The sequence below is a fragment of the Triturus cristatus genome, chromosome 7 (assembly GCF_964204655.1).
Source record: "Triturus cristatus chromosome 7, aTriCri1.1, whole genome shotgun sequence".
In the NCBI taxonomy this organism is placed as follows: Eukaryota; Metazoa; Chordata; class Amphibia; order Caudata; family Salamandridae; genus Triturus; species Triturus cristatus.
Window position 1 is genome coordinate 309,487,791 of NC_140590.1, and position 11,294 is coordinate 309,499,084.

The window sequence follows — 11,294 nt, forward strand, 5'->3', positions numbered from 1 at the left end:
TAGGGTCGTGACTCGGGTGATCACATCCCCAGACTGACCATTCAAGGTCAGTACATACTGGTCCTTAAGAAGTGTCGCTCTATCTCGGAGCACCAGACACGAAACATGTTGACCCAAATCAACTAAAGGCTATCTGAATACCTTTGCTCATTAACGTAGCCTCACTGTTTTTTAATTAGTCCCTACCTTGAATACTTATTAAAGTGAATCTACAAGGTTAGGGCCTATTTTAAATCACTTTCCACACACATTAGAAGACATTGTTTTCTTATTGCCCCACACACCTCACTCACAATACGGCGTTCTCAGATCAAAAAGATCTCCGATAAAGATGCCACCAGGCCCGTTGGAAATTGCAGCGCCGGTCCGACGAGGAGCGCCCAATTATGAAGCATGACACCCTAACAGGTGTGTGAGGGCATTATGATCTGAATTTTCAGATCCCCCCAGATACCGTCTACAATTGTGTAGAAAGCCATTGACACTCTCTACCCAGACCCCAAGAGAAGAACTGTTCCCTTCTGATATTCATTGATGCACCGAGGAGCATAGGAACAGGACCTCTATAAATAACCTGCTCTGACGTCCCCCTTCTGATTATATGCCGGTTCAAATAATCAGTGATAATGGAGTTCACTTAACCTCCAGTAAGGCTAAAAACTATTTTGAAAGAGTAGGTATCAAATACCGGACTACCTCATTATTGCATAATCATAATAGCAATGGAACGATAGTAAGGTTTAACAGAGTGAACAAGAATGCTGTGCAATTGGCAGTGAAGAACAATGAAGACTGGGAAATACATGTTTATAAAGCGGTAGGGTTGTACAAGACAACCCTTCATGATTCTTTGGATGTGTCTGATTTTGAGGTCATAAGAGAAAGGGGCACAAGAACAAAAGGAAATTGTGAGTGGGTTATATTGCGGATGTGAGGAGGAAGATTATTGATACTAATTTGAGATACAAAGATTCATATGACTCTATGAAAGGGTCCAGAAATGATGTGGTCAAGGGAAGCACGGGGTCAAGTTTAAAATACCTTGGAAGATAAGGAAAGTAGAGAGTCAGTTCTTGGAACCTTTGAGAGTGACGAAAGACCCAATGCATTCCATTTGAGTAATGGCAAGGTTTGGAATCTCAAAAGGTTTGCAGTTTTAAATAGCACAGTATTCAAAATGAGCTTCTCAAGAGTAGCACACTGCTCTGCTTTCTTTAGCACACTTCTAAAACGCTCAACGAGTCCTTTGGCCTGCTGCAACCACAAAGGTGTGCTCTTAGGATGCTTTATAGTCAAATCCTCCAAGAAATCTTTAAACTCTTGACCTTTGAAAGACAGGACATTGTCATTCTTCACAATGGCTGGAATGCCCCATGTCGCAAATATGTCATCTAGTCTTTCCATGACTCGCTCTTGAGTAGTAGATGAAAGATTGTAAATTAATGGAAATCATGAGTATTCGTCCGTAATGACCCACAAGGGATTTCCTTTGTGTAGTGGACCAAATAACTCAATGGCTATTCTCTCCCATACATGCTTTGGGAGTTTTGACAAGTTTAGGGTGTGGTGAGTTGTTTTTGTAGAAAGGCAGTTACATCAATGACAAGCCTTCAATTCCTTTTCAACCCTGTCATCAAGATAAGGAAACCAGACTCAGTCTTGGAGAGCTCATTTTGTTGCAACAATTCTACAGTGCCCTTCATTGGCCACTTCAATTATTTTCTGTCGCAGGCTCTCCGGAATCATAATTCTCGACTCTCATCGTATAACTTCTTCCTGACTTATGGGCAGTTCATCCTTGACATTTTTGTATTTTGATATTCACCATCACTGGTGAGTGGTCAAGTGTGTTGGTCCCATGACTGATGTGTAATTATATCCTTCAACACTACCATGTCACTATCATGGCTCGTCGCAGTAATAATCGGGGCTAACAAAATGGCAGCTGGTGTGTTTGATTTTATAATGAAGTTGATATAGGCTTCTGCCGTCTGGGATGGAGTACCGTGTATAGGCACTCTGGAAAAGTAGTCAGCAGGGTTCTGATACTTCCCTGCACAATGAACAATGGTATAATTATACTCTTCTAACTGCAGGCCCCATTGGAGGCATTTTGGCATTTGAATTGACAAATATAGGGCCTGATTTAGATCTTGGCGGGACTACCGTCGCCCTGCGGCGGTTCCAAGTACTCCGTCAAAATGACAGCGGTCCGTCCGCCGTATTTAGTTGGTGCATCAACAGACTGTGTTCCGCCATGGCAGCTGTCTTCTCTGCTGACTAACAGTACTCCGTCACCGTCAGGCTGGTGGGTTCATACCAAACTGATTTAGATGTTCCTGTTGTGCTGGTTGAGTTCTGCTGGAGTCAGGCCATCCATGGTGGTGTCGAGACAGGTAAGTACTACTTACCTTCAGTTCACTGCACATATATGTTGTTAATCTGTCAATACGTATATGTAGGTACTGTATAATGCAATTCATTCCACATATAGCTTTGCAAATCAACAACATACACACCCTAATGTATGTACACCCACAGTCAACACAAGCAGATCACCCACAGCCACCACTACCACTAAATAAATATGTTTTTTTATATGTCACTACAGGTTTGTACATTTTATCACAAGAAGTCGTAATATGGACACTTATGCATGATACATGCAAAAATTGCATGTATGAGTAATGTCAAAATACACAAGGTGAAAGCTAATGTTTTCACGTGATTCATAATGAGACAAGTGACACAACAGCCTACCTTAGATTCCGGTGACTATGGGGTTGCTGAGCGTCATGGTCAAGTAGCAGCAGCACAGTGAGGACCTGGACAATGGCATTCAAGATGGAAATGAAAGTGGGAACCCGAAAAAAGGCATGTTTTCACCTCTTTTTCCTCATTTCTACCAACCCAAGTTTGGAGGATTCCCCACCCCAGTAGCATCGACGGAAAGGCCCATTGTGATTGACTTGGCGGTATTCTTGAAAGGACTCTCTCCGACAGCTGTTTCTGCCTATGATGCCATTGAGGCAGGAGGAAGATTCTGTCAGAGACGGCGGGACTCCAACAGTCTTCCCTCAAAGGACCCACCAACATCTACATACAGCAGGTGGACCACCAGGCTGGCGGCGGGGATGCTGTTGGAAAACCGATGGTGGGACTAGATACGCCAACATTTAAATCCGGTCCATATACCATAACGTTTGATGTTCAGTTACCAGCGTAAAAGGTTTTCCATACAGGAATACATGGAAATGTTCACAAGCCCATACCATGGCAAAGCTTACTTTTTCAGGTTGTAAGTGCATTCTCTTTGGGACCAACTTCTACTTGCATATTCCACAACATGCATTCAAGCATTCAGGTGTCCGCTGTGCTGTGCAAGGATAGCATCTAACCCAACTGGGCTAGCATCAACAACAACTTCTGTATGAAGCTTCGGATTGAAGTATGCCATTTCAGTAGCATTCTCAATGGTTTGTTTAATTCTTTTAAAGCTTTTCTCATATTCATGTGACCAATGAAATTAAACATTCTTTTTCGTCAAGTCTCTCAACGGAGCACTTACAGCAGCAAATAATTGTATGTATCTGTAACTGTAATTGGCCATGCCAATAAATGAATGCACCATTGAAACATCTTGTGGGGAATCAGCATATAACAGCACATGTACTTCAGCAGGATCTGTTGTCTTACCCCCAGCAGAAAAGATAAGGCCAAAGAAATTTAGCTTTGTCTTATGGAACTAACATTTGTCTGCATTGAATGTCAAACTTGCTTCAACACGTAAATGACATACTTGGTTAAGAGCTTTATCGTGTTCTTTTTGTGTAGCTCTGTAAACCAATATGTCATCGCTGTAATAGAATGCATTAATGACAGGCTGTATGATACATCGAATGACGTCTTGAAACAGTTCTGCAGCAGATGATACACCAAAACGTAGTCTTTTGTATTGAAACAGACCATCATGTGTAGAAAAGGTTGTTATGTACCTTCAGTCTTCTTCAAATTCTACCTGATGATAACCTTTATTAAATCAAGGCGAAAAAAAAGACATTTGCACCACTTAATTGCGTTATAATGTCAACAGTGCGTGGACCTGAATGCCATTCTCGTTCTATTGTCTTGTTTGCCTGATACATGTCAATGCATCTACGTACAGCTCCTTCACTGTCCTTTTTAGACACCACTACTAGGGGAGAAACCCATGGTGGGACCAGTTAAACGCTCAATAATAACATGCTTAAATAATGCTTCAAGTTCTTTTTCAACAGCTTCTTGCAACTGAAAAGCATTTCATCTATGTCTCTGAGCAACAGGACGTCCTCATTAATATGCAACTTTACTTTCATAGTCTTAAGCTTTCCCAAACCATGAAATAACGTAGGGAACTGACTTACTGCTTCGTGGTGAGCATTCATCTTGCAATTCAAAGAAATCAGTCCCATATCAGCGGCTGTGCTGAAGTAGAGTAGACAGGCACTTGACGCTGTGCCTTGAAGCACATGAATGAGTGCTTGCACCTTCACTTTCTTGTGTTTCATCGCCACTACAAATGAACCATGACCTTGTAAGGGCCTCGATGCAGCCCATGCATACATTTGGTTTTCGATGGCATAAGTTGCGGAAATAGAGATACTTCATTCTGTTTCTCCTTAGGCATAATGTTTATCGGGGCACCGTAGATAATTAAAGGTATCGAACAACCATTTACTTTCAGTGTAATCTTCGGACAATGTTTGAATGGCTTTGGTGCTTTGGCATGTTGCTTTTTCTTTGTCTGACATTTTTCTTCACAAGCGGCCAAACCAACATGAACATGCTTTTCTGAGGTAAACATCGACATGGCACAATCATTTTCATCACTTTTCCTTGACACTGATACAAAAGAACTGTTTGACGATTGACTTAGCTCTGTGTTGATTTGTTCTAACTGTTGTCGCTGCTTGGGCTTGTGGATGTGCATCAAACATTGATTCTGGAACATTCTGGTGGCCATATTGTCTTCACGCCATGACAAACTTACTTTTTCCTTTGCTTTGCAAACCATCGCAAAATGGTTCTCCTTCCCACTGCCATTGCACATCGGTCCTAGAGCGGGACATTTACCTTTGTGTGGAAACAAAAATCCACACCTAAAACACAACTTCTTTCTATGGGTAGACATCACTTTGTGTCCTTCAGTCTATTGATTTGACTTACTTTTCACACTCATGACAGATTCATTCTGGGCACCTCTAGTTTCCATGCCAGCAGCTTGTCAATCAGCACTCTCTTCAGCTCTGGCAGCCATTAACACTCACTCCAGACTAAGAGTTTCTCTCAGCATTCATCTTCTGAATGAATCTGATAAGCATCCATCAATAACTCTCAGGACACATAGCTTCTTCATTATTAAATTGATTGAACTTACAATGTCTGATGAGTGTGTTGAGTCTCTCCAGAAATTTATCAATGGTTTCACCAACTTTCTGATGTTTTTGTTTAATGATGTACCTTGGTTAAAGATCGTTCATACAATTTGGCATTTGATAAAATTTGAGATTCAACACTTCTTTAGTCTGACGATATGTGACTTCTTCATCAGTTCATGGCATTTTCCTGATGACTTCTTTAACCCCATCACCAGCAAGAATTTTGAGATACTTGATAATCTTTTTATCAGTCTCGTCAAGTGCATCAATGAAATCATCAAATGTCTCTAACCAAGCAGGCCATCTATTTCCAATATTCCGTTTTTGGTGCTATTTAATGGTGGTGGTGGTTTCAGGAAGGCAGTGGCACCATAACCATTTGCGGGATTGGTGGATACTAAGAGTAAAAGTCTCTCCAAAATAGCTGCTGCACGTTAAGACCTGCTCCATGCATACCATCTCTAAGGCATTGTGCTGTTCTGGCCTCTGGGTCATTTTGGCCAGTCAATAGAACTATGACCTCCCTATTGGTCCCCATGGGAGCCCTTCACTTTTCTGGAGACTTCTGGAGTTGTTCTGGGCCGCCACACAGCAACTTTGATGGCATGCTGTTTCAGGTATGAACATATGCATAAATACAACCCGGGCACTTCTTCTGGGGCTACTCTGCCCAACGCTGTGGCATGACTCTCATTATTCAGCTTTGGTAAGCAGATGACCACTTCTTGTATTTGACTTGCTTTGTTTTTAGGCATCTCTTTGTACTGTGTGACACCTGATTGATCTATCTCCCTCGCAGCGCTTTCGATCGCAGCGTTATCTTGCAATTTGCTGTCGCTATTTGCTGCCCTTTCAAAACCTGGTTGCATCCGCCTTTCGCGTTATCACTCAGTTTTATGTGTCATTGTACGTAGCAGTGCTGTACCTTTTATGTATGGTCTGATCAACAGTTTCTCGGTCACCTATATGTAGATTTACTTGCAATGATTTTGTTTTTTTCCACTTCTTCACAGCAGCTGGAGTTGCGTTTTGACTACACTTGCATTAAGCGTCAGTTCCCTACTTCGACTGCAACACACGTGACACGCTCGAGCAGTTTGCTTGGTCAACGGCAAACTCACTGGAAAAGCACTGTCGACCTTTAGGTTACTTAGCCCCTTACTGGTCACCAGTTCTTGCGTCTACCCCTGCCTGGGTACTCGCCAATGACTGCGCCACAGACTATGCTTAGTATTGCATGTCTTTTTTTGTCTGCGTGTAACTGCAAACCTATTATTCTAAACCAACCTTCATCATATTCCACTATAATACTTATGTCACGTTTCTACAGAGTCCATCAGGAGTCAAAAGGGTTTCATCATTTCTAACTCGCAAGACACCACATCATCGTCGATGCAGGCAATTTTTCTGGTTCCCCCTTCATTACAAGGAGAGCACCCATAGGTTTGCAAACTATTGGATGGCATTCTTCTGTCCAAGGCTCCTCAACCCAGGTACTTAATCTTGTGAGGGTGTGAACCTGGTTCTAAATATGCTTCCAGCAAGATAATCAATTCCTTTCCAGAAAGGAACTGTCAGCAAAACAGCAAAACTCACTATTTTTTCTCGCTTCGATTTCATGCAAGAGGGTATCCTATTTCAGGGCCCTGGACATCTCTAATAGGATGTTCAGACCGGACATGTTAACCTCTATTTTGAACCAGAAGGACCAAAACCAACACAAGGTTAGTGTGTACCCAGCATTTCCGGAAAAGGCAAAATTATATGTGGTCAGATGCCTTAAGGCAAAAGAAAACATGACTGACAGAGGTAAGACCACTGGGAGAAAACAATTTCTTACAGCTGTGAGCAAAACATTCAAGGCGGTGTCTTCTCTATGGATTGCCAGGTGGGTAAGGTGCAATGGCTGCTCCTCCGCTAAGGCGGAGGAGCATCGCCCCACTGCTTTACAGCAGTGCAAACAAAAATAAAATGATAACAACACAATGTTATTTTCTTTCTCCGTGCTGAAGCAGGTTCTGGGGTGGGCTGGGCTTGGCTGTCATCACAGACAGCAAGAAAAGGAGAAAATATGTGCACTTAAGTGTGCATGACTGTTTGGTCGGCCATCTGGGCCGGCCAAACAGTCATGCACACTTAGCGTTTTCTCCACCGGGCTGTAGTACACAGCCTGGGTGGAGAACATGCACAGGTTCCCAATCCCCGTCTGAACGCCAAACCACGGCGCTCAGACCAAGCACAACGCTGCATTGCAGCATTCTGATTGCCTATGGGGAGCCTGTGTGCTTCCTGACTCCGAACCGGAAAAGAAGTGGACATAGACGACGATGGAGGAGAGTCAGCGGCCTTACACAGGTAAGTGAGATTTATTTTTTTCAAAAACCCCCCTTGTTCAGTACCAGCCGCCACTGGTAAGGTGGATTATGCAAGAAGCAGGAATCTATATAACACAGTTTCGAGCCCATGGAACCAGAGAAGCTATGGTCTCTATAGTGATCGTAGTTGAAAATAGACTAGAAAGTATCATGAATGCTGCTGACTGGTCATCTTACTCAATCTTTAAGAAGTTCAATTTTAAACCCATTTCAGAGGCATTGGTGGTAAGTAAGCTTTAAATATGCAGAATCTTTGTCTCCAGTCCTGACAAAGAATATAACATTTCATAGCTATTGAGAAGGAAAGATTCATTTCTATTAAGGACACAAAGGCAAGGACTATCCCACCCACGAGCATTTCAGGGAAATCGCTCTCCCTCCCTTTTTCTAGGAAGACTTTTAAGTGTAAGTAAAATGCTCATAAATTACTAGAAAAAATTGTTTTATTGTTTGTTCGGAAAACTATTGTGGTTAATGTTAACTATGCATTTCTGATTGAAAGAATGAATACAGAGCTTATATTGTCATTGAGATGTGTAAGTCTACCAGTTTATAAACTGCAAAGATTTCATGGGTGATTATGAATGGGATAATACTCTTTTCATTGTTTTTGTTGCATGCACAGTTCAGAAACAGGACATTTAAAAATGCAACGGCTGAGATCTCCACATGAAGAAAGAGGAAAAGGAAGCATGTCAATATCAGTTATCCTGTGTTGGGTTACGTGATTTGTGGATATTTGGACCCTTTGGTAATTTTCATACCCAAAATTTCATGTGAAGTGTAGTATTCAGGTTTGTTAAAGGAATGGACTGTGAAGTGACTGCTAATCCAATAGAAATGAAGAAAGTAATGCATTATTGTTGGACTTGGCCTTCTCTGCAGGGTCACCCCAGACATTTTGCCTTCACACCTCCTGTTTTCTGATTTCGTTTTTTTTTTGGCTTTAATACTCTGTGCAATTTACCACTAGAAACCAGTGCTGAAGTGCTAGTGCTCATTCCTTAAAACGTGGTAAAATTGGCCAATGCCAGACTTGCACATGTAATTTACTTATACGTTCCTAGTAAAGTGGTGCAACATGTACCCATGCCCTATAAATTTAATGCTACTAGTGGGTCCGCAGCACTTGTTGTGCCTCCCACCTAAGTAGCTCTTTAAAACATACATCAGGCCTTCCATTACAGCCTGTGTGCAATTTATACTGACAATTCCACTTGGCAACACAAACCTCTTGCTAGGCTAAATCTCCCTTTTTAATAAATAAAAGTTCCCCCTAAGGTGGGCCCTAAACAGCCCATAGGGTAAGGTACAGTGTATTTAAAAAGTGGGGCACATACCTTTAAGTTTTATGTGTCCAGGTAGTGAAATTGAAAAACTCCCAAATTCAGGCGTCACTACTGTGAGGCCTACCTTTCCAGTAGGATAACATTTGGTTACCTTATTAAATTTAATAAGCGCTCACTTTTGATTTGTAACAGGTAGAATTGTCATATTTGGTCTCAAAAGATTTGTAAAATCTTTTAAATCCTCTTTGATGGTAAAGTTGGATTTTAAATCGCTGTTCGGAAAACGTTACTTTTATAAATTTGGCATTTTCTTGTCCAGCGCAACTAGGGAATTACCGCCCCATATCATTGCTGCAGTCCGTGGGCAAATTATTGGAAAAACATGTCCATAAATCATTGGCTGAGTTCTTGGAAACAAACCACTTTCTCCATTCCACCCAGATGGGATTCCGTGCACAACACCGCACTGAGCCCGCTCTGTTGACGGTGGTGGAGGAACTCAGATCATTGTTAGATCGAGGAAGCTCAGCAGCCTTACGCCTCTTGGACCTGAGTGCTGCTTTCGACACAGTGGAACACCACATTCTGCGAGGCAGACTCTCGGCCATTGGGGTACAAGGCACGACGCTACAGTGGCTGGCCTCGTTCCTGCAGGGAAGAACTTTCCAAGTTTTGGAAAACACCACCTTCTCTGAAACAATGTCATTAACATGTGGGGTGCAGCAGGGCTCCTCGCTGAGCCCCATGCTGTTTAATGTCTACATGTAGCCACTATCTAGGATTGCCCAAGGCTTCGATATCGCTATGACGTCCTACGCTGACAATACGCAGTTGGTGATCTTGATAGAGATCAGGGTGTGTATAATATCCCCACTACCACGGATAAAGTAATCTCACAGTTACACGCACATGCATACATCATACGCTAGGGCCCATTTCACTAACATACACTCAAATACTCTACCAGCAATAAACCTGTGGAAGGAAAACACTCCTGAACACCCCGCATCTATATCGAGGTCGATAAGACCTGGTTTTTGTGACTGTCCCTAAGCATAACCTATACAATATATACAACAATAATCAATAATGCAAACCCAATAATTGACAAGAAAGAATATCCAACACCATGTTTAAAATTATATTGCTTTATCTAAAATTAGTCAAAGAAAATCAATCAGAGTAAATCATATCTCATAGTTACCTATTCTAGCTAAATGTCAGAACGGGTCAGGACAAGTCTCTCGGTAAATGTCTCTCAAGACGAAGTCCCTTCAGCATCAATCCTCAGCAACGCAGATTCGGTACGCGGCAAAGGCAAAATGGCAAGTGGCAAGTGGCAAATGGCAAAAACCCTCTCTAGGCTAACATCTCTTATAGTTTCTAAACAATAGAAAGATACATTGGGAACATAGAAAAAACCATAATGTCCGCCGGACTTGCTGAGCAGAGCGAGAAGGAAAGGATGTAACATCGCTACATTTGAGAATCTCCGCTCAGGAAAAGTACACATAACGAAGACTACGGAACAGGAACCAAGAAAATAAAACATGTATCATATTAATCCTGCTTCTCCTCGGCTATCGAGCCACAGTTCAGAGCTTCTCTCTAAGGCTCCTTTGTTTCCCAAGGCTGCCAAGGACACTTTCATTTCTCTTGGAGACTTCCCAAAAACTGCTGCTGTCCTCATGGAAAGTTTTTCAAGCAAGGACCATGGTCAGTTAGCTTCAGGACCATTTCCAGCAGGGGTCTCCCTCGTCACAGTTTTCATATTATAAATCACAGCCAGGCTCGCAAGTCGGCCATCTTTTCTTAGGCCAACATAGGCCTCAATAGACCATCTTAATTAAAAGAGACAAAACAACGTTACCACAGCATAGTGATTAAACAGTGTTAACCCCACTAATACCCTTATGTGTATTCATTTATCTAGCACTTGCAACATAGAAAAGCATTAATTCGGAAAGCGTTTTGTGCTCAAAAATAAACAGCACATAGCAACCTTTAAACATGAAAACACGCACGTTATTTTTTAAACAGCATATTTATGCACACCCACGTGTAACTCTCTCTTCTCTTGTTAGGACAAATGGATTGATTAATATAAACGCACTTGCACAAGACAAATAATTAATTATTAATTATTAATAAATTAGTACAACGAATAGACATGCCAGAGCTTCAAAAGCCCCAGAATTTTCAAACTGAAAACT